At 43.1% G+C, this 20,285-nt stretch overlaps 1 protein-coding gene across 1 annotated transcript in view; it reads left to right on the top strand.

The window, feature by feature from the left end:
- Window positions 1-70: 70 nt before the first annotated feature.
- Window positions 71-20,285, top strand: part of MTIF3 (mitochondrial translational initiation factor 3) — a 156,001-nt gene continuing 135,786 nt past the window's right edge. Inside the window, exons 1-2 of the mRNA XM_085621623.1 lie at window positions 71-203; window positions 295-489. The gene's annotated coding sequence lies outside the window, so the exon portion shown is untranslated. The remainder of the gene's footprint in view (window positions 204-294; window positions 490-20,285) is intronic.

The following is a 20,285-nucleotide window of genomic DNA, read 5'->3' as shown; positions in this document are numbered from 1 at the left end:
CGCAAAGTTGCTTCTCTGCTCATGGGGTTTCGTGTAGGCTGCGTACTATTTCTATCGTTTCTCTGTCAGTCGAACGATGGCCGCAAAGCAGTGGTAAATGTGTTAGCCATATTTGAAATTTAGGCAACCAGGGCAAGCGTAGGACAACGAGAACGGATATTTCCGTACTGATTTACTTAACACGTACACATTTACCAGTTTATGTAAGCCCATGCTATAATTATTAACTTTGATGTGTTGGAATTAGTTATCTTCGTTGAAATATAGCTAATGCAGTGTCTCTCTTTTATTTAGAATACATGTATGCCAAATCAATTATGTTCTAAAATGTGCGACGCCTCCTTTGGGGACGAATCATTACCGCGCCTGCCCTCTCAATTTGAACGGGCACCAGAACAGGAAAACAAAAGCCTGAGCGAAGGTTTGACATGTGAAGAAAGAAGACTAGTCAGCACTGCGGGCGGGCTGCTGCTGTGCATACAGTTTCAGGTATTAGGGCTGTTAAAATATTTTTCAAACATTTCCATTATTGGTATCAATTTTCCAGCCCTCATTCTAAATCCACAAGGAGTCAGCTAGCCCGTGCCACGGTTATGGCTTTCAGCCAGGTCTCTTATGACCACGACATTGTGTATCAAGATATATCATTTGATGTGTTTTCATTAAGCATGCTTGGACTTGTAGTGCAAGTTTTCCGTAACAACCAGTACCGGCTGTGGTTGTCTTGCAATAATGGCACTAGACTGCAAGTTATCCTCCTACCATTCTGGTAGATTTCATTTCAGGTGTTTAAAAGGAGGATCCCATTAAAGAGAATGGAGAATTTTTTTGGGGGTGATGGTGTAAGTTTGCAAAGTGAGTGACCTTATGGAAGTTTGAAGGCTTGTTGCCCTTAATAAGGTTGTATACCACTAAAAGAGGGTGACACCTGCCAAATGAGAATAAGTTGTATTGCGTTGTATTGTATTGCAGCGTTTATATAGCGCTTACTATCCCTATGTGGGGCGCTGAAGCTATTGCCTACCTGAGTAGCACACTTACTGTGACAGTGTAGGCTGTGTGGTTGGAAGTATATTGTCTTTGTTTTGATCCTATGTGGGAAATGTTTCTTGTTGTTTCTTATTATGGAACACAGCGCTTAGCAGTATGTTGGAAGAAGTGTGAGAGACTTTAGTGCAGTTTTATGATTTACAGTATGCTGGTAGCTTTGAACAGCTCTCTCTCTCTATATATATATATATTTTTTTAATAATATGGTATGTTTAGTTGGTTACTGCACTAGGTTGTCCAATCTGACAATTTGTGTATAGTTGTGGGCCTGAGCTGGCATTGTTGGAAGGAGAGAGAATTGAAGTGAACTTTTGGGATGGACATTTTTACTTTCCCATATCTGTGTGCTTTTGTGAGATTTAAAGAGGTCAGGTTGTATACATATTTGGGACCTGCAGTGGAGGACTACATTTAGAGTGTCCAAAGGGGTAACATTTCTGGGGTTATGTTGACTAGTATTGGCCTATGTAAGTGTTATTTGCTTACCCTAAGAGGGCAAACCCCATGCCCATAAATATTAGTTTTTGAATAATATGCAGTAAGCACATCTTTACAATAATAGACATATGGTGAAGTTACGGGTTGGTATTTTTAAGTGAGACCCTGGTCAAATATTATGTAATAGTCAACACATATTTATTTTCAAGCAACTAAAAACTTTGGCAGCCTCTATTTAAATTCGAGGCAGCAAGGAACGTAGGCTAGCCAATGTGCAGCAGTAGTAATATAAGATTATTGTATTAATCCAAAGATTACAATAAAATGTATAAAACATCTAAATCAGCTCAAGGATCAGGTGATCGGTAAAAGTTCTAGAATCAAAGTATTTTCAAATCAAAGCCTAAAACCAGTTAGCTTGGATCTGGACACAGATGAGTTCGATTCAGAGTATAAGGCAATATATTTAAATCACAAAGTGACGCTTTATAAACCTGATCTAAGAATTTTATTGCAGTTACTGTAGCACTGTTGTTCCTGGCACTATCACAGTATCAAGCAGCTTATCCAGTAGATCTTCTTTTGGCTTTATGGAACCACTGGCTGATACTTAAATACACGATTTTCAAATCATATCAGAGCATGAAAACAATTTACTTAAATTACATAATTAATGCTTTGTAAGCCTAGTCTAATAATGTCATTTGTGTTATTATTGCACTGTTGTCCCTGACACTATAGCAGTCTTGAGCAACTTCTACGGTAGATCTTAATTGGCATTCTAAGAGTCTATGGGAGATAATTTATTATGAACACAAGACTTTAGTGCAAATGTGCAAAAAACCTGTAATTTAAGATCAGTGTGTACAAACAACTTGTTTAAATCTAGATACAAATGGAATCCAGCCAGGGTATAGACATTAGTGTTAAATCATGAAGTTAGTGCTTTATAAGGCTGATCTAAAAATGTAATTAGCATTATTATTGCACTATCTTCCTTGACACTAAAACAGTATCTAACTGCCTCAACTGTTTATCTTAATTTTGCCTTATTAAACATAGGTCACAAATACTTTTTTCCTAAATACAAGAGTTTGGGGCAAATACATAAAACGTGCAGAAGGGATTTGGTTGTGTGCCTACAGGATTGACAAACAGTTTTGTCTTTGAATATTGGGTTCCAGTTCCCCTCCAATTAATAGATCGGGATATAAAACAATCTGAACCTTAAATATTTTATTTTAACATATCCTGGCAGGTTTAACCCTACATATTCTTGGCTCTGCAAGGAAAGGGTATCAAAGACTAAGTCCATGAGATTGTATTGTTTAGTCTCAGCCAAGTCAGACTCTAGGAGTAAAAGTTACTTGGAGTAGATTTTTCTGGGCCGGTCAATTTAGCTGTGCCAGTGACTCTAAGCTTTTTATTCATTTTCATATATTCTCCTAGGGGATGTCGGAATATGTTGCAGAGTCTCTCGGACATTAGAATGAACAGTTGAGAGCAGATTTATATAGGAACTTCATTATATATATTTCCCACTGTCATTTGATATGAACAGGTCGTCCTACCGCGGATAAGATCCTGAGCCATGACTGACCAATGTCCAAAAGGCTCTTTCATTTCATGACGAGAGGGAGTACAACAATTTGGGCCAAGCGTTTTCTTGGCCGTCCTGTTTTATTTGTGTATTATTCTGCTGGAATGCAATCTTCAAATTTTTAATTCATGCATCAGAATCATTAGAAGAAGGTGATTTTTAGGTTGTGTCGCAGTGTCTTACGATAGACCCTTTTTGCCTCACTTAGTTGCTGAACACTGGGCGAGTTGAGGAATATTTCGTCGTACAGTCGGTAACTTTGTCATCAGGACAGACAGTATGGAATCTAATGTATATTGCCACGTGGTCATCCAGTCGTCACTGATCCTAAAATTGAGATGTTCATTTTAAAAATATGAGCGTAGTGGCAGCCACTAGGCTCATCCACACAAATTGGAGCTTTATTTTTCAGAGTGCCCTTCCATTTGAGCTTCTTGCCATTGACAGAATTTACTGTTTGCCGTTGTTTGAGTTTCCAACTGATCTAGATTGATGTTAACAACTGTCTTTTGAAGGTCATGGTCATTCTTAGGCCTCTGAATAATAGCGTAGCTTTTGCAGAGGTGATAGATTATATAATTGTCAAAGGTGTAATCAATGATGGTAGATGCCATTGGGCCCCGGAAAGTAGATTTGGGGGGCTGGTCATCAGTAAATCTCCTATTAAGTGCTCTATATCCAGAATCTGTCAGACGGTTGTAAGTGAATCTGGTTTGGGAGTTGGGGCCCTTTTTTCCCCCTGCAGTATGATTTTTGGGTGAGGAGATATTAAAACTTGCCTCTGGGTCCTTTGTAGATGAGGGATTATTCGCTGGAGGGCCCAAGTTTTGGTTAAAGTCCCCAGTAATAATTACAAATAGCTGCTCATACATTTCCATTAATGACTCCAGCTTTTCTAATATTTCTTAATACTTGTTTGTTTTTTACGAGAGGGGGAAAATCAATATTTATAATCAGAAACCTTGCAGGAGATTGACTTAGAAGTAAAACTGCCAATATATAATCCAATTTTTTTTTTAATTTTATACTTTTCATGCAGAGTTCGTTAGTGATCAGTGTTGCCAACCTTCCACTTGGTCTCCTAAGCTTGTTCTTTTTTGCCTAGATTTCATGCGTAGTATAATTTGGTATCATTAAGACAGAGGGGTGCCATCTTTCTTGAAAACATATTACACAATGGTCTTGAATGAAGTTTGACAATTTTACCCGGAGTTTTTCATTTGTCTGTGGTAGCATGCAATATTCCAAGATATAATAGAAAATTGTTCAAAAGTTTCCGTGGTCTCAGCGCATTAGGTAATTGTTGGGAGTTGCTATTGATTTGTTGGTAGATTGATCACACATTTGGAGCAGTTCCTCTTGCAGTGATTTGTAGGTTTTCAAATGTCATAATTGTATCTGGGCCTTTTTAATGCGGTATGATTGTCGGTGAGAGTTTATGGGATACGATATGACATGCATATGTGATTTCCTGAGCACGTGTGGATATTTAGGCTTTTCGTATTGAGAGACCATGATTTCCCATCCTGCTAGGGTCTCTTTCAGTGCCAATATCCTGTGGGCCATGGTTTGCGAAGACCTTGTGGTTCTAGTGATTCATAAATCTGAGTTCGTTTTGTGACAGCGAATAAAGTGAATGGTTGACAATTGAGACTCAAGATCTTTTAGGTCGTCTAAAGAATTTAATAACTTTAATTTGCTCTGATCATTTAAAATGTTGTGAGGGCCTTCTGATTCGTATGATGGTGTAAAGTTTACTATGCACTTATCCTGATTTTGGGGCGCTTATTGTGAGTAGTTATTTTGGCACCCAAGTTTAATTAGTTGTAGCTGCTATATGTGGCTGCTCTCTATTTGACTGCTGCAAGCGGAAGAAACTCCCATTAGATTCAGATTTCAATCATGGAGATTCTCTTGATACCAATATTGATTGAGTGGGGCTTTGATTGGCTAAGACAGGTTGGTCAGAGGGCTTGGCTTCTAGTGATTTTGTTATCCTAGCTACACCATTCATGATTATTTTGAGCAGCTTCGAGTCATTAGTTTGCACTGAAGATAGAATTGCTTTAGTTTAAATGTGTTTTTGATTGTTATTAGGACATGTAATATGCATCACTGACTGCAGGGCTTCACTGTACAATGGTTGTGTTATTGTTATTGTTATTGAGGTACCGGAGGTAGATGGCAATGCTGAAATGGGCAAATGGTTAGCAGATTCTCATCAGCATTGGATGTCATTGTTGCTATGTGTGAAGTTGGAGTGGGCTGCCTTACTGCAACTGTAGTATTTTTAAATTGCTCGGAATTTCGTGGATGGTCTACTTGAGGCTGATTTGTTGTGTCGGCTCTTCCTGGATTTTCAGCATTAGATTTGCCTTTGATTCCTGGCAGAAAGAAATCAGTAACATGTTACATGGCAAGGAAGCAATTTTGGAGTGGTGTATGGTCAAAATTCAATGAGTACGATGAGTACTAGTTATATTCACTGATATATAAATTATCAGTTTCACAATACAGTTCTATCATTGGTTGGTTATTCTTGTTTATCAGAAAATCATAATAGTTTATTGTTCCACTTGGAAAGCGATACTGGCACACTTCAAAACCGCTCTTTGAAGTTTCCCTCACATCAAAGGCTCCTTTGGGTATAAGTATTGGGTCTCTGGCCCCATAAAATCCGACACTTCTGGACCTGCACCAATTCTCTGTCTGAAGAACAGCAGTGCTGCTCAAAGGATTCAACTGGACTGTTTTTCTGGAAAGACTGCATTCCTGCTTGTTGCCCTGCTGCCTGCAGCTATCTGACTCTGCTGAAAGGATTGCTGGACTCTGCCTGCCCTCCAAAGTAATCTCCAAGACCTTGTCAGCGTACCTCCTGTTTCTGAAGTCTCAGGGTGACAAAATACTTCATGCAGTTCTGCTGGTGCTGCTGGAATCTGCCTTCTGTGAGTCCTACCCTTTCCTGAGGTGCCCCCTCCAAGTTCAGGGTCCCAGAAGTGGGTTCTGCAGCTAAGTTTCTTAAGTTTCTTCCAGATCTGACGTCAGGCAACGAGAAGCCTCCCGCATAGCTGACAGCTTTCAGAACCGACGCTGGACGATGCAAAAGGCTTGCTGCACAGCCTCTCAGAACCGACGCTGAATGACACAAAGCCACGCAGACTGCGCCCCAGGATCCAAAGTACTGTGTTCAGCGGGCCCAAGTGGGTCCTTGTAACCGGCCCATGCTCCACTGCTTTCGGCCTGAACTTTGGATTTGCACTGGTTGTGACCTGAAGTAATCTTTTTAGTGCTACCTTCTTCTAAGCGCTTCCTTGCATTTATTTCTTCAAGATTCAATATCTCGACTTATACTTGATGGGTTTTGATTGTTTTGGTGTTGTTTTACTCAGATAAATGTTATGGAGTCTTTTTGTGGTGTATTTACTGTGTTGTTTTTATGAGTTATTGCACAAATACTTAACAAATTGCCTTCTATGTTAAGCCTGCCTGCTCCGTGCCAAGCTACCAGGGGGTGAGCACAGGATAATTTGAGATTGTGTTGTGACTTACCCTGACTCGGACTGTGGTCCCTATTTGGACAGGATGCATACCTCTGACAACTAAAGACCCAATTTCTAACATGATGCACATACAATCAGTAAGATCAACCGATATAAAATAGTAAGAGCAGCAGCCATATTGGAAAGGTTAGAAAGAGAGTTAACCTATCAGTTCCTTTATAAAAGTTCCTATAACATTTTCAGAGCAATGGACTACTTAATTAACTTCCTTGGACATATTCGGTCCTAAATAGTTGCTTATGTTGTTTCCAGAAGACGTCATTTGAGCCGGTTGCTCATAGGTGGACATCTTCAGTGGTGCTGAAGATTAGTCGTAAATGTCCATATGTGATGAAGGTTAAGTCGGGGACATATATAGTCCTATGTTATTAAAACTGGTAAACTTATTTTGTCAAGTTCATCATAGTGTAGGCAATAGACAATATTCAACATACAGTTTTGCCTGAGTGGGGATTGGAAGTGTAGATAACAAATCTATTTTTTGCGTCATGGTTTGGCAGACATTCTACAGCGTAGTGTCTTTTATATTATGTTCGCTAGAGCCCTCGGGAGGTGTTAGGGGTGGTTATGAAAATTATGACGCAATGCTTGTAGACCATGATCGCATGCAGAAGAATAAAGACGTCTGTTACAGAGGTCCATGTGTAATGTGTTCATTTGCATGCTCCTGGGCTGCCGAAGACACTACAACTGGTGACGAGGATGAGATACTTGCCCTGAAGAAATAAGACTGCTCTCCCTGAGAATTTGCAATGGTACAGAAAACTGCTCATGCATGCCATGTGCACCCCAAATCAATGCAAAGCAGTCTGCGGTTGGCGTATGTGGAGTCAAATCCCTTGTTACCCCAGTCACAGCCTTCAAAGAAGTTGAAGGCCATCCAGAGGATTATATTCGAAAAAGCCCACCAGAACCCACTGGTAGGACTGAAAGAAGAGATACTACGCTGCACCATAACAGAGCCATCAGCCATACGGAGCAAACACTAAAGACCGTGACGGCCAGGTACGAAAACCAAAACGCACTTACTGGCACAGGCGATTAAAGCGCCATATAACCTCGAATTGGACATAATGACCCAGGCTCAGGCTCAATGCCGATGTGTACAAGAGTTGCAGGTGGCATCCTGTGCAACAGACGCTGCCTGAACAGCCTATACTTCCAATGTCAGCCGAAGGAAGCGCGAGATACACAACGGCTGCATTTCTGAACCTACCACTACTGTTTGACACAGCGAAGAAAGAAAACATCAGTGCTAGGTGGACTGCATGGATTGAAACGTTTGATGACTTCATAGATGCGCAAAAAGACAATAAGAGAATCATTTAAATATTTGAAAAACCTTGCTGGTGAAGGAGTGAAAGGCGTGCTAAAGAAAGTCTCACAAACTGATGCAATATCATACCAAAAGATAAAAGAAGTGTTGGAAGCCAAGTTCAATCCAATGCCAAATGTCGATTATAAAAAGTCCATTTTCAGCCAAGCACGACAACAAACTGGTGAAACGATGGATGAGTTTGTTTAGAGACTTGTCAAACACTAAGTTCTGTGACTTTGATAATGAAGAAACCATGCGCCTCTGAGTCATTGATGGCTGTCTTTCAGGTTACTTTAGGAGATGCATGGTGAGAGATACACTTGGGTTAGAGAAAATGCTAATGGTTCCAATGGCAGAACAACAAGCAAATCGACAAGCTGCTGATATGGAAGCAGGAACAGCGCCTAATGAATCGGCATTGAACATGAAAAGCAAGCATAAGCACAAAATAGATTCACAAAAGCCGACGTCTCTGAAGAAGAAAAAAATATGCTTCCGAAGATGGTTTTCATTTCCCCATGAAAGTAAATGTCCGCCAGAGGGCAGATATGCAGAGGCTGTGTTAAAGAAAATCACTTCATTATGGTCTGCAAAGTGAAAGACAAACCCAATGAGTCAAAGCGGGAAGAGAAAATGGGCACCAGAAGGTTCCAGAAACATTCTTGCCACACCCACATGGCCAAAAGGCAACATCAGGTACAGGACATAGAAACCAAGCAAAATTTATCGTCGTCAAGTTAATCATATAAAAGGCTCTTAAATGCCATCCTTAAGTGCTAGCGAAGAAGACGGATGAGCGTTGATGATATTGACTAAGGAACAACATGCACATATAGGATTAGCTGCCTTCAAAGAAGATGAAAAGTCAAAGAAGGTTCACCAAACGAAGTGATAAAATTCATTTGGACACAGTCCTAAATTTACATTAAAGATGAACGGTTGCCCGATAACCTTCATTATAGACAGTGGTAAGTGGATTAACATCATGCCAGTAGAACATTTCAAAAGCCTATTTCCTGTGCCAACACCTTACTCCGTCAAACACGATGGTATACACGAGGGCTGCTTCCAAACCATTACAGAGTCCAGGCTCATTTATACCAACCATGGAACATGAAACCACGTCAATGCAAGCGCCGATTCATGTCCTTCAAGAAACTTCAGCTAGTGCATGCCTACTTAGCTTTACAATGTCTGCTGACATGGAACTGATATCTCTCAACTACAATCTCCGTGCTTAGTCTAAAATTGTGAGTCAGTTCCCATCGTTGTTTCATGGCCGAGGAAGACTAAAAACAAATAAAGTGCAGCTTCATATCAATGAGGACATTCACCATGTTGCCCAAAGGCACTGCAGAGTCGCTTTTCACTTACAAGAAGCCTTTGAGAAAGAGCTAAAAACACTGTTGAAGCATGACATCATTAAACGCTCAACTGGTCCTGCGCAATGAGTCTTGCCCATAGTTGTGCCAAAAAAGGACTGTGAAGCTGAAGTGTGCTTTTGTGTTGATATGTGCCAGGTCAAAAATCCCATCGAGAGAGAAAGACCTCCTGGTCCCTACATAGTAATCATGATCATGCAATGGAACGGAGCCAAAGTCTCCCCATCTTGACCTGAACAAAGGATACCATCAACTCGAGCTGGAAGAGAACTGTAGGTTTATTACTACTTTTTTGACTCGTGTTGGTTTGTTCAGATACAAAAGACTGAGTTTTGGAGTGTCTTTGGCTGCAGAGATGTTTCAGGATGTTATTCGCCAAGTAATTCAACCTGTTACACATGCTTTCAATTACAGTGATGACATACTGGTATTTGGGACAACACTAAATGAGCATTACAAGGCTCTTACACAAGTGTGCCAATTACTTGCTGATGCAGGTCTCACTCTGAATGCAGCAAAGGGTGTGTTTCACAAAACCAAACTTAAGTTCTTTGGGCACATATTCTCTGATGGGGGATGACTCCTAATTGGGTAAGGTGCAAGCTCTGTCATCTGCTTGCGCCGCACAAGATGTAGCCATGCTGTGATCCTTCTTAGGCATGGTCAGTCGTTGCTCAAGATACATTTGTGACTTTGATACAGTGAGTGCCCCATTGAGAGACTTAACAAAGCGGAATGTCCCTTTCCAGTGGTCTCCTGAATGTAACCGACGTTTCAAAGAAATAAAAAAGTGCGAATGAGAATGTAACTGAAATGGCCTATTTTGACCCCAAGCTACATACTGAAATCACAATAGATGCAAGCCCGGTGGGGCTGGGAGTAATCCTTGCTTAACACAATGGCCATCCGAATGCTCAGAGACACATTGTGGCCTATGCCAGTAGAAGCCTGTCTGAAATAGAGCTCTTATTCTCAGCTGGAGAAGGAGAGTCTGGTTATACTGTGAGCCAGTGAACATTTTCATGTGTTTTTGTATGAAAAATGTTTCACTATCATCACTGACCACCAGGCGTTGCTCACTATCTTTGGCAACCTGGAAGCTAAGATGCTCCCGCTCATCGAGAGGTGGGAGGTGCAACTGCAAGAGTACAACTGTGCGATTTCACACAAGCCAGGAAAGACTAAAACCCTGCAGATTACTTTTCACGAGTGCAGCTACATCGCCACAGTTAGACATCCAAAGCGGCTGCGAGTATCTCAACTTCATTGTGAGGTCTAGCCTGCCGGCACTTCTATCCATTGAACAGATTATTGCTGCTACCAGCACAGATAAAGACATTGTTCCTCCAAGACCTCATTATGATGTAATATTGGAAGAAAAGTATTTGACCCTTTGCTGATGATGTTGAATTTCAGAAATTAAAATTTTTACAGGATGAGCTATCGGTTACCCGAAAGGGTATCATATTGAGAGCCTTGAGAATCATCATATCTGAGAGCCTAAGACAGCAAGTCATTGAGCAGGCCCATGAAGGATATTGTGGCATTCTGTCCGTCAAAGTCCTAAGAGACCCAGTGTGGTTCCGTCACTTATATGAATAAATTGAGTTCAAAACGTGCCACCTTTGTAACTGTTTATCTCCCAAGGTAACGCAGCATCCATTGATAATGTCTGACCTTCCTACGCATGTCTGGGAGAGAGTTGCAGTTGAATCCTTTGGGCTATTCTCAAATCTGATAATGGCCCGCTTTTCAACAGCAAAGAATTCAAGGAGTTTCTTGTTCAGCTCAAAGTCCAGTATCAAAAGAATACACCTCTCTGGTCCCAAGCCAGTGGTGGTGTTGACCGATTTATGGGCAGCCTTCAGAGGGTAATTCATCGAGCATCAATTGAGGGAATCGATCTAAACCTAACCATGTGTCAAACCCTTCGTGCCTATCAATCAACTCCTCACTCCACAACTGGTGAAAGTTCTGCCATCTTACTATTTTGGAGAGCCAATAGAACCAAACTACCACAATGGACATCGGACCGAAAGATGAATACTGATAAGGTTCGTGTCACAGGCACTTCTCGAAAGTACTTTTTATTTAGCAAAGGGAGAGATGCAGTGTCTTTGATATTCTTCTCACAGGCACCCTCATGGATATTCTTCTCACAGGCACCCTCATGGTACTGGGTAGACTCTAAACAGGAATGCTGGGAGGTGTTCGGGGTGGTTATGAAAGTTATGATGCAATACGTACAGACAATGATTGTATGCAAAAGAATAAAGGCATCTGTTACAGAGCTCAGTTTGTCGCATGTTCATTTGCCTGCTCCTGGGCTGGGACAGGCGCTACATACAGGAGTTAAATAAAACCGATACTCTTCTAAAATGAGCGCTGCCACCTTCGGGGATGGGTCATTACTGCGCTTGCCCTCTTTATTTGAACGAGCACTAGAACAGGAAAACTATAAAAGCCTGAGCGCAGGTTCGACATGTGATGAAGACTGGTCAGCACTGCTGGCAGGCTGCTGTGCGTACAGTTTCAGGTATTAGGGCTGTCACTATTTTTTTAAGTATCTTGCAAACATTCACAGTATTGGTATGGATGTGCTAGCCCCTCACCTAAATTCACAGCCATCAGCTAGCCTTTGCAACTATGATAGCTTTCAGCCAGGTCTCTCATGACATCATACCATTCTGTTTCCGGATCGAGGTATATAATTTGATGTTTTTTCATTAATCTTAACTAAGCATGCTTCGACTTGTAAGTTTTTGGTAACAGCCAGGATTGACTGCGATTGTCTTACAGTAAAGGCACTAGGCTGCAAGTTACCCTTCTGCCTTGAGTATACCTGTCAATGTGGTGGATTTCAATTTAGGGTGAAGCTAGAGGTTTAAAAGGGGGAGCTTATTAAAGTGAATGGAGAAAAACATTTTTGAAGGGTGGTATAGGTTTGTAAAGAGAGTGACCATATGGCAGTCTAGAGGCTTGTTGCTCTTAGGAGGGCGAATACCACTGAAAGAGGGCAACACCTGCCAAATGAGGATAAGTTGAATTGTATTGCTGCTTTTATATAGCGCTTACTATCTCTATGTGGTGATCTGAAGCGCTTGCCTACATTAGTGGCATGCAATACCGTAACCATGTAGGGTATTTAGTTGGAAGGATGTTGTCTTTGTTTTGATCCTCTGTGGGAAGTGTTTCCATGTCATGTGTGTTGAGAACGAGACGCTTCTCCTAGCAGTGTGTTGGATGAAGAAGTGTGAGAAACCGTTTCAAAGTTTTATGGTTTTCACTATACTGTTAGCCTTAAACAACTCTCTGCCGGTCCCTGTATGATATGAATCTGGGATTTTGTGTATAGTTGTGGACCTGAGCTGGCATGGTTGGTAGGAGAGAGAATAAGAGAGATATGTTGGGATGGGCATTTTTAATATCCCTATCTGAGTGTTTTTATGAGATCTAAAGAGACTGTCAGATTGTATAAATATTTGGGATCTTCTTTGGAGGGCTATATTTAAATCCTCAAAATTGTCCAGCAATGTGTGAAAAGATCTTTCAGTTATTCTATTCATGTTTATCTGGTGATGGCTTTTTTTTGGCTCTACACTGCTGGTGATGGACAACCATCATTGCAGATATGTTGGAACAGGGGAGGTTGTATGATTTGATCATATTTGGAAAGAGAGTAGGGTAGATATTGAATAATAGAGGGGATAACATGGGAACATGGCGAGATAAAATGTACTAAAGATAAGCAATTCCTTTAAATATCTGGGCATACACATATCCATATACCCGGGCAACTACTGGAAATTGAACATTGCTCCCCTAATTTATAAAGCCAAAACACAAATGGAAGTTTGTAGTGAATTACCAGACTCTAGAATGGGCAAAGAGACCTTGTTTAAAATGATCGCACTGCCCGGAATTCTCTATGTATTCCCAAATTATCCTTATACGCTTCCAAATACTTTTTGCACTAGTTTGTAGCCATCAATAACGAGTTCTTGTGGGGTGGTGGGAGCCCTTAGAGCGCCTTCAGTAAATGTTTGTAATCTACTTATGATTGACAGCTGGGATTTACAAATATTGGTTGGTATTATCCGGAGGTACAACTACTCCCATTAAATGATTGACTGTTTGCACGCAGGGCAGACCCAGCATTAACACTGGAGGTCGAGACCATTAGGACGCAACTTATGCTGTTCCAGATGCATGGTTGAGGGTGTCCTGGGACCTACCACAGATCACTAGGATACTCCTGAAGGGTTATCACCAGGCCATGAGGGATATGGGATGGCAAGGTGAAATAACTAAGGCGACCCCCTTGCGCAGGATAAATGGCTCCCAGATGTGCCCCAGGTGACTGGGTTTTCCCGATGGGACACCACTGGGATCTCTATGGTGCGAGAGGTTTGAAAAACTGTTTAAAATGCTTCAAGGGAAGTTCAATCTACATATATTACAATTCTTAAGGTACCTGCAGAGTAGACATGCCCTAAATTATCTTAGGTTAACCTCAGACGGTTACCAGACTTGTCTCCCTCTTCTTATAAGAACAATGAAACCTCAGTAACTGTTTTCTCTGTTGTGCAATATGCCTATACCACCATATGACTGGTCCCTTTAATTAACCTGTTAATTCGTTGAACTTGACAATTCGATAGGCTTTTCGAAATACATTTTTTGACAACTTGAATTTTTTTAGGGGGGAATTTGCATCTCATATGACAGTAACTTAACACTATCTTCAGTAAAAAAGACCAATAGCAATCCTAAGTATGTAAACACTTCATCTACGAGACATAAATACTGTGCTTAGTAGTGATATCCATGACCGATCTCATCTCCACCCATTTCGGAAAGTAGTCAACAGACACTAGTGTGATCTGTCAGTCCCTCATAGATAATTCCTCGCGCTGATAAAGTCCAGCCCAAATGTATCCCACAGTGCACCGGAGCGATAATCTTTTCCTATTTTCCCCTTCCTATAGCCATTCTCTTCGCACTTACTTTAAAATCCACATATATTTGCACCCATACAGCCACATTAGCATCTACATCTCTCTCAATCTTTGCTTTGTTCATATCTGACCTAAACTTTCTGCATTCCAAGCAAATCAACTTTTTCTACAAGATGGGACAAAGCTCTCTCCGCTTACCAGCACTGCATTTTCAACTGATGGTTCATCCACAAACCTTGATGAAAGGTGCTTAGGTCCTCATTAACACTTCTTCTTTTCTCCAGCAATATATACCATTCTCGGAACTTGCTTCACAGTAGTGCCAATCTCAATATTCTCACTCCTCTTCTCATCCGCTGCACTTACTGTACATTCTACAACATTACAGATACTAGTTACCACAACCACTTCCTCACGTATTTCCTCTAAATATTCTGTTACATTTTACTATTCCAAGGCCATTCTGGATGTTCAGTGCTCTTGTTGATTCCTTCAAGCTTTAACTTGTTCTGAACTGTATTTTTACTCCTCAATGTGTGTTGCGCCTCCTACCTGCAGAATGCTTAACAATGGCTAGTAATCGGTATGTTGTTTTAAAGCTATATGTCAAACAAATGCACAAATGTACTCTGCAGTCAAAGCTACTCCTTACACTTCATGTTTAATGACGGAACAATTTCTCCCTGCCACATTCAATGACTGAAAACCAAACACCAATGCATGCTCCTTTCTGCTCCTTTCCACTCTTACCTTTTTTTAAATAGAAATTCTTTTGATAGAATCTGGTACATGAGATATACAGCAAGTAAACAAACTTTCGAGGCATAACGGTCTTATTACCGTAACAACCGTGTCCACCTCAGTTCCTTACAGCTAAATAGCAAATAAAAGCCCCCCCCCAACTTTTGCAGTTTTCTCATGACATTTTCCCAATATGATGGCAAGATCTCTGTTTCTATCCCTTCCTTCAGGGCCCCCCCATTCGAGCCAGACGTCTTTAGCAGCTTTCCATGGTCCCCATATTTTCTCGAACTTTTGCCTGGTATACTAGTTTCTCAGCCCTCATACACCAGTCTAAGTTCATTTCCTTGGGGCGTACCGACAGGATTCTGTCCTGCCCCCAGTTTCTGACCACAGCTTGTCTTGCCACCACAAGGTCGACGTTGCAAAAAAGAAATGTGTAGCGGTCCGCTGATTGTTCCCCCATATACCCAGGGGGATCAAATGCAGGGTGAGGGCCAGAGTGACCTCTAAAACTGCTGATGTATTTCAAATCGTCTCGGGGGTCTTCAGACTCTCTGGAAGCCTTTTCCAGGTCCCACAACAGAGCCACCCATTTGTTACCTGTGTCCAGGGAGCGATGGTGCTGTATGTAAGCGATCACTCTGGCCCTTTCTGTCTCTGCTTGTGATTTGGTCGTAGTCACCTTCAGGCATCTACGTGACCTGCACTTTGAGGTTTGTTGTTGCCAATCTTCATGTCGGTCCGTCTCCCGGAATTCCAGGAGCTTAAAGACCCCTATCTGGAACCAGTCCCATGCTGCAGGGACAGATGTAAACAAAAAAGTGTGCCTCTCCCTTATCCAATATTCATAGTTTCTCTGGGAAGAATAGGGCATATTTCAGGTTCAGTTTTCAAAGATGCCTCTTTACGCTCAGGAAGGATTTGCGTTGTTGCTGGACTGCAGTAGTATTGTCTGGGTATATGTTCGCCGAGTTTCCACCTATCTGCCGTGGGTGCAAGCTTCTTGTAAGATGTGGTCTCTGTTCTGAAAGTTAAGTAGGTGGGCCACAGTCAACCTGCCGGCGCCCTGGGCATGGGCGTTCTGCCCGGTGTCCTGTGTGCCCTTTCAGCTGTGAAGAATGTGGGCGCTTTGACCCCCAGTTCTTCCGAGAGCAGCCAGTCTTTTAGGAACAGTTCCACACTCAGGCCTTCTGATTTCTTTGGACCCCACCAACCGCACATGCATGCCCCTCTGCATTGGCCACCCTATCCTTTAAATGTTCAATGGATTTCAGAAGAGCCAAGTCTTCTTGCCACTCTCCATGACTCTGGGTACCAGTCGGGCCAGTGTGCTTTCTGCATCCCCCACTCTATCCGCTAACGTTTTGTGATCCACCCTCAACAGCCCCAGATCCAGGGCAACCTTGTAAATTTTTTGTTCCAGGACGGTTTGCGTGTCCCATATCACAGCTAAAATTGCGGCGGTGTGGCTTCCAGTCCTAGTCCCGTCTCCAGCAGCCTGTGGTCATTTTTGTCTTCTCTTTGGGGTAGCCTGCACCTTGGGTCTCACCATTGCACCTCTGAACTGCTGGGTACCATTGTGCCCGTGCTGGATTCTAACCTGGATTCAGCAGGGCCAGGGTCCCTCGTAGCTGGTGCCCTGGGAGCAGCAGACATCCAATGGGAATTCCCTGAGCACGCCAGGCCCTTGTTTCAGCCTCTGACTGGCTGCCTCTTCCCCCTCACCCTCTCCGTACTCTCGCTCTGGTCGCTGGGCCGCAGTTGCCACTGGCACCCACAGCCTTTGGAGCAGGGCCTTTTATGTCCTGGTCATGGGCATCTTGTGGGGTTGCATACCACGGAGTCCCTCGGTCTCCCGCGGCCAACGGAGCCACCCACCACCAACCCGTGCAGCCAAACAGTCTGGCAGCCTCACCTGGTGACCCTTCGGGATGCGGGAGGATGATTGCGCTCTTGTGTTACGAGCCGGAGTTCTGAGCTTAAACGGCCAGCTTTGTCGATGTACAGCCCTACACACCCCCCCTCCTTCCACTATAACTATTAAGTGTACCACTCTCACAGCTATGGATATCTTTCTCTCCAAATCTCTTGGTTTGATTGTTATGTTCATAATATATTGTTTAATCATGATTTGTTCTTGCTTGCGAAATTGTGCCTACATTTTGCATATTGCTCAGCCTTGCAAATAAATTAATTCAGTTGGCCTTTATCTGCACGTTTTGATTTCAATACAAATTGCCCTTACCCAGCTTTCTTTCAGCTTGACCCCTTTTTAGGTCGAGCCTAGCGCAGCGCGCATGCACTGCTCTGCGAGACTTTATGAACGGGCTTTAGAAATCTCACCACATGCTCATGCGTGTGCTTTTGGTTTTGTCCCAGGCTATTGGCCTTTGCGTGCATCTTTTTAACAAAGACAGCACGCAATTGGGCAAACGTGAGCCCATGTCCCACCTTTGCTCCGCCCACGGCCTATTGCGTGCGGATACCCGCACAGGCACCATCTGGTTTGAATTATCATGCCCAGACAAGGGCGTGATAATTGAAACCAGATGTCTCGCTGTGGCGCGCGCACCACTCTTTGGGCAATGGCTTGTTTTTATTTATTATTTTTCTCCGCATTTTTTTCTGGTGTGAAGATATATTTTTAAAGAAATAATTGACAGTACTGCGATCCTGTTGAGGAGAACTCCAGGGGGTTCGAGGTAGGAACGGCTTTGGCTCAGTCGGTTCCCAGCCGCAATGGAGACCGAGCCGCTGCTCCCTCCGACTGTGGAGCGGAGCTGGTGTGCCAACCCAGACTTCGAAGTGCATGAGCGGGACGCCAAAGCCAGGACTTGTTCCTACTCCTCGTCGGACTGCTCGGTGACGTGCGTGCTGGAGCCAGGTAATGTTCTGTGTGGGTGAGGTGCACATGGTTAACGAGTTTATAGTGCCTAGTTGTGCCCAGGGTTGTTTCATGGCGCTTAATGAGAGCACTTGGGATCCCACACTTCTGAACTTGCAGTGGTGCATTCCCCGAGGTCTCAATCTGTCTGCACCACGTGTGAGTAGTGTCTCCAGTACAGATATTTCTTTGGATCATGCTATTTGCATTTTTACTTTCCAAATGTCCCACTTTTACATTCTAGTTTAACGCACACTCTCATAATAAGCTGTAACTTTAACTCCTCTGCCAGCCTCTGGGCAGAGGGCTTGTTCGCAGCTGTGTCCTTGCAGCTGCCTCCGAGGAGGTATCCACCCAATCGCATCTTTAGTGGTGCTTTACCCCCGCCAGGTGAACTCTACCACACTTTCACACAAGGTGGGCAGGCCCAAAAAAAATTCAACAGGGAAAGCCGAGCCAATGGCCTGGCTCGTCTCTAAAATACTGTGCACAAGCTGAGCCTTGTAAAATATTTGGTTCTGTAAATCATGCAACACACATCATGTAAAATATGATGGCCCCTTCATTGTTTAAGTGTATTGCTTTGTCGGTGCTTAATATGAGCCGGTTGGTGATGGGGCCAACGCACATTTTGTGGACGGCACTTATATTTCCTCATCTCACATTTTATGGCGAGCAGGGGAGGGGGGGCATACCAAAGGAGAACGTAGAGGGAAGATGAATGCGGGAAAACGTCAAAAGGGAGTCCGTAGGAACCGGGAAGAGTGAGATAAAGGGGCAGGGAGTGCTGATAGTGGAGTAAAGAGGCACCGAAAACGCATGCTTTCTTTTCGGCGCAGGGACATTTAATAAGCTGGCGTCCGGCTTCTGAGCAGTGTTTTGGGCTGCGCTCCATCTTTTACCAATTAAGCATCAATAACGTTTTCACAGCAAGTTATATCCCTCGCTGCATTGAAGGTTATCATTACAAATGATAGTTTTAAAAAATTCATACCCGCCATCCCCAAAAATGGCAATAGTGAACTAAGAGGCCGGTCTGGTGGCTCAGTGGACTAATGCACCCCCTGTAAGGGCCTGTGTTCGATCTCTGGGGGCTCAGTTAACTAATGCACCCCGTGTTCGATCTCATGATCACGGGTTCAAATCCTGGGTCCACTCATCCTTTCATCCTTCTGAGGTCGATAAAATGAGTACCATTGAGTTGGGTAACAATAAACATCTGTTATTCAGCGCCAAGTTACCTTTGGTTAAAGTGGGCTTTAGAAATACAAGTTATGTTAAGAGGCAAGTCCCTTATAGTTTGTCTTCCGTGCCTGAGGCTTTGGCAAAGGACAGATATTCTTGAACGCATGTATCTAAAGCTTCTCCCATATGTGAAAGTGAAGAAAAAGGAAGCTCTGAGAATTACCCATCTCCTAGAATCTCGTCAAAGTGAGCTTGATCCCAGATGTTCTGGTTTTACTTTGTGGGATCCAGCCACTACATAGGCGTTTGTTTCTCTCCGCCTGCTTACGTGAAAGGCCTTGTCTTTAATTCTTGGCGCCTGCGATTAGTGTGGGTGGCAGACAGAAGTCACATGTAAGCTCGGCTCGTTTGGGCTCCAGTCTTTAAGAGTACCCTGGGCAGAGCCAGAGCAGGGCATCTGGCTCGAGCTTTTATGAGCTCGCCCTCATCTACTCTCCCTCCCCCCCCCCCACCCATATGTCCAGTTCACTGCCCCATAGCCTCCCCTTTCCTTCCACCCTGTGTGCTCTTAGGCACCTCTTTGCTGTTGTCATATGTCCTAGTCGCCACATCTTTACAATATTAACCTCTTAAATGGCCCTAACATATATACGTTTAGAGAGCCTTTGCGTTTGTTTTTTAGGTCTCGCCTATGCAGCACGCATGCGCTGCATAGGATACCTTTAGCCATCGTACAGCTCTTTTTCCAAGCACATACTTGTGCTTGTGGCAGCATACAGCTTGCGGGAGTGCGCAGCGGTGCACCACATGCACAAGTGTGTGCTTTGAAAAAGAGCAAACAGCTGCTGCTTAGCGCGCGCGTGCGTTCACTGCCCCGACCCCTCCCACTTGTTTTTTACTTGGGTTTAGTGGTTCAACAGCTTTCCTTAATGTAAATCCCTATCCTCTTCGTTGTGCGTGATTTTTGTCATAGTGAAATGTGAGAAAACGCTCTCACTTGACAGGTCTCAGCTTTCCCAATGCTCTTCGTTGTGCGTGATTTTTGTCATAGTGAAATGTGAGAAAACGCTCTCACTTGACAGGTCTCAGCTATTGGCTTTTTCCGAGTCTACCTGGCATTATTTTTTTTCCAAGTCTCTCCACCAACTATCTTTGCGCTTATTGGG

The sequence above is a fragment of the Triturus cristatus genome, chromosome 8 (genome assembly GCF_964204655.1).
Source record: "Triturus cristatus chromosome 8, aTriCri1.1, whole genome shotgun sequence".
In the NCBI taxonomy this organism is placed as follows: Eukaryota; Metazoa; Chordata; class Amphibia; order Caudata; family Salamandridae; genus Triturus; species Triturus cristatus.
The sequence above is the reverse complement of the archived record's forward strand: the minus strand, read 5'-3'. Positions and strand labels throughout refer to the sequence as shown.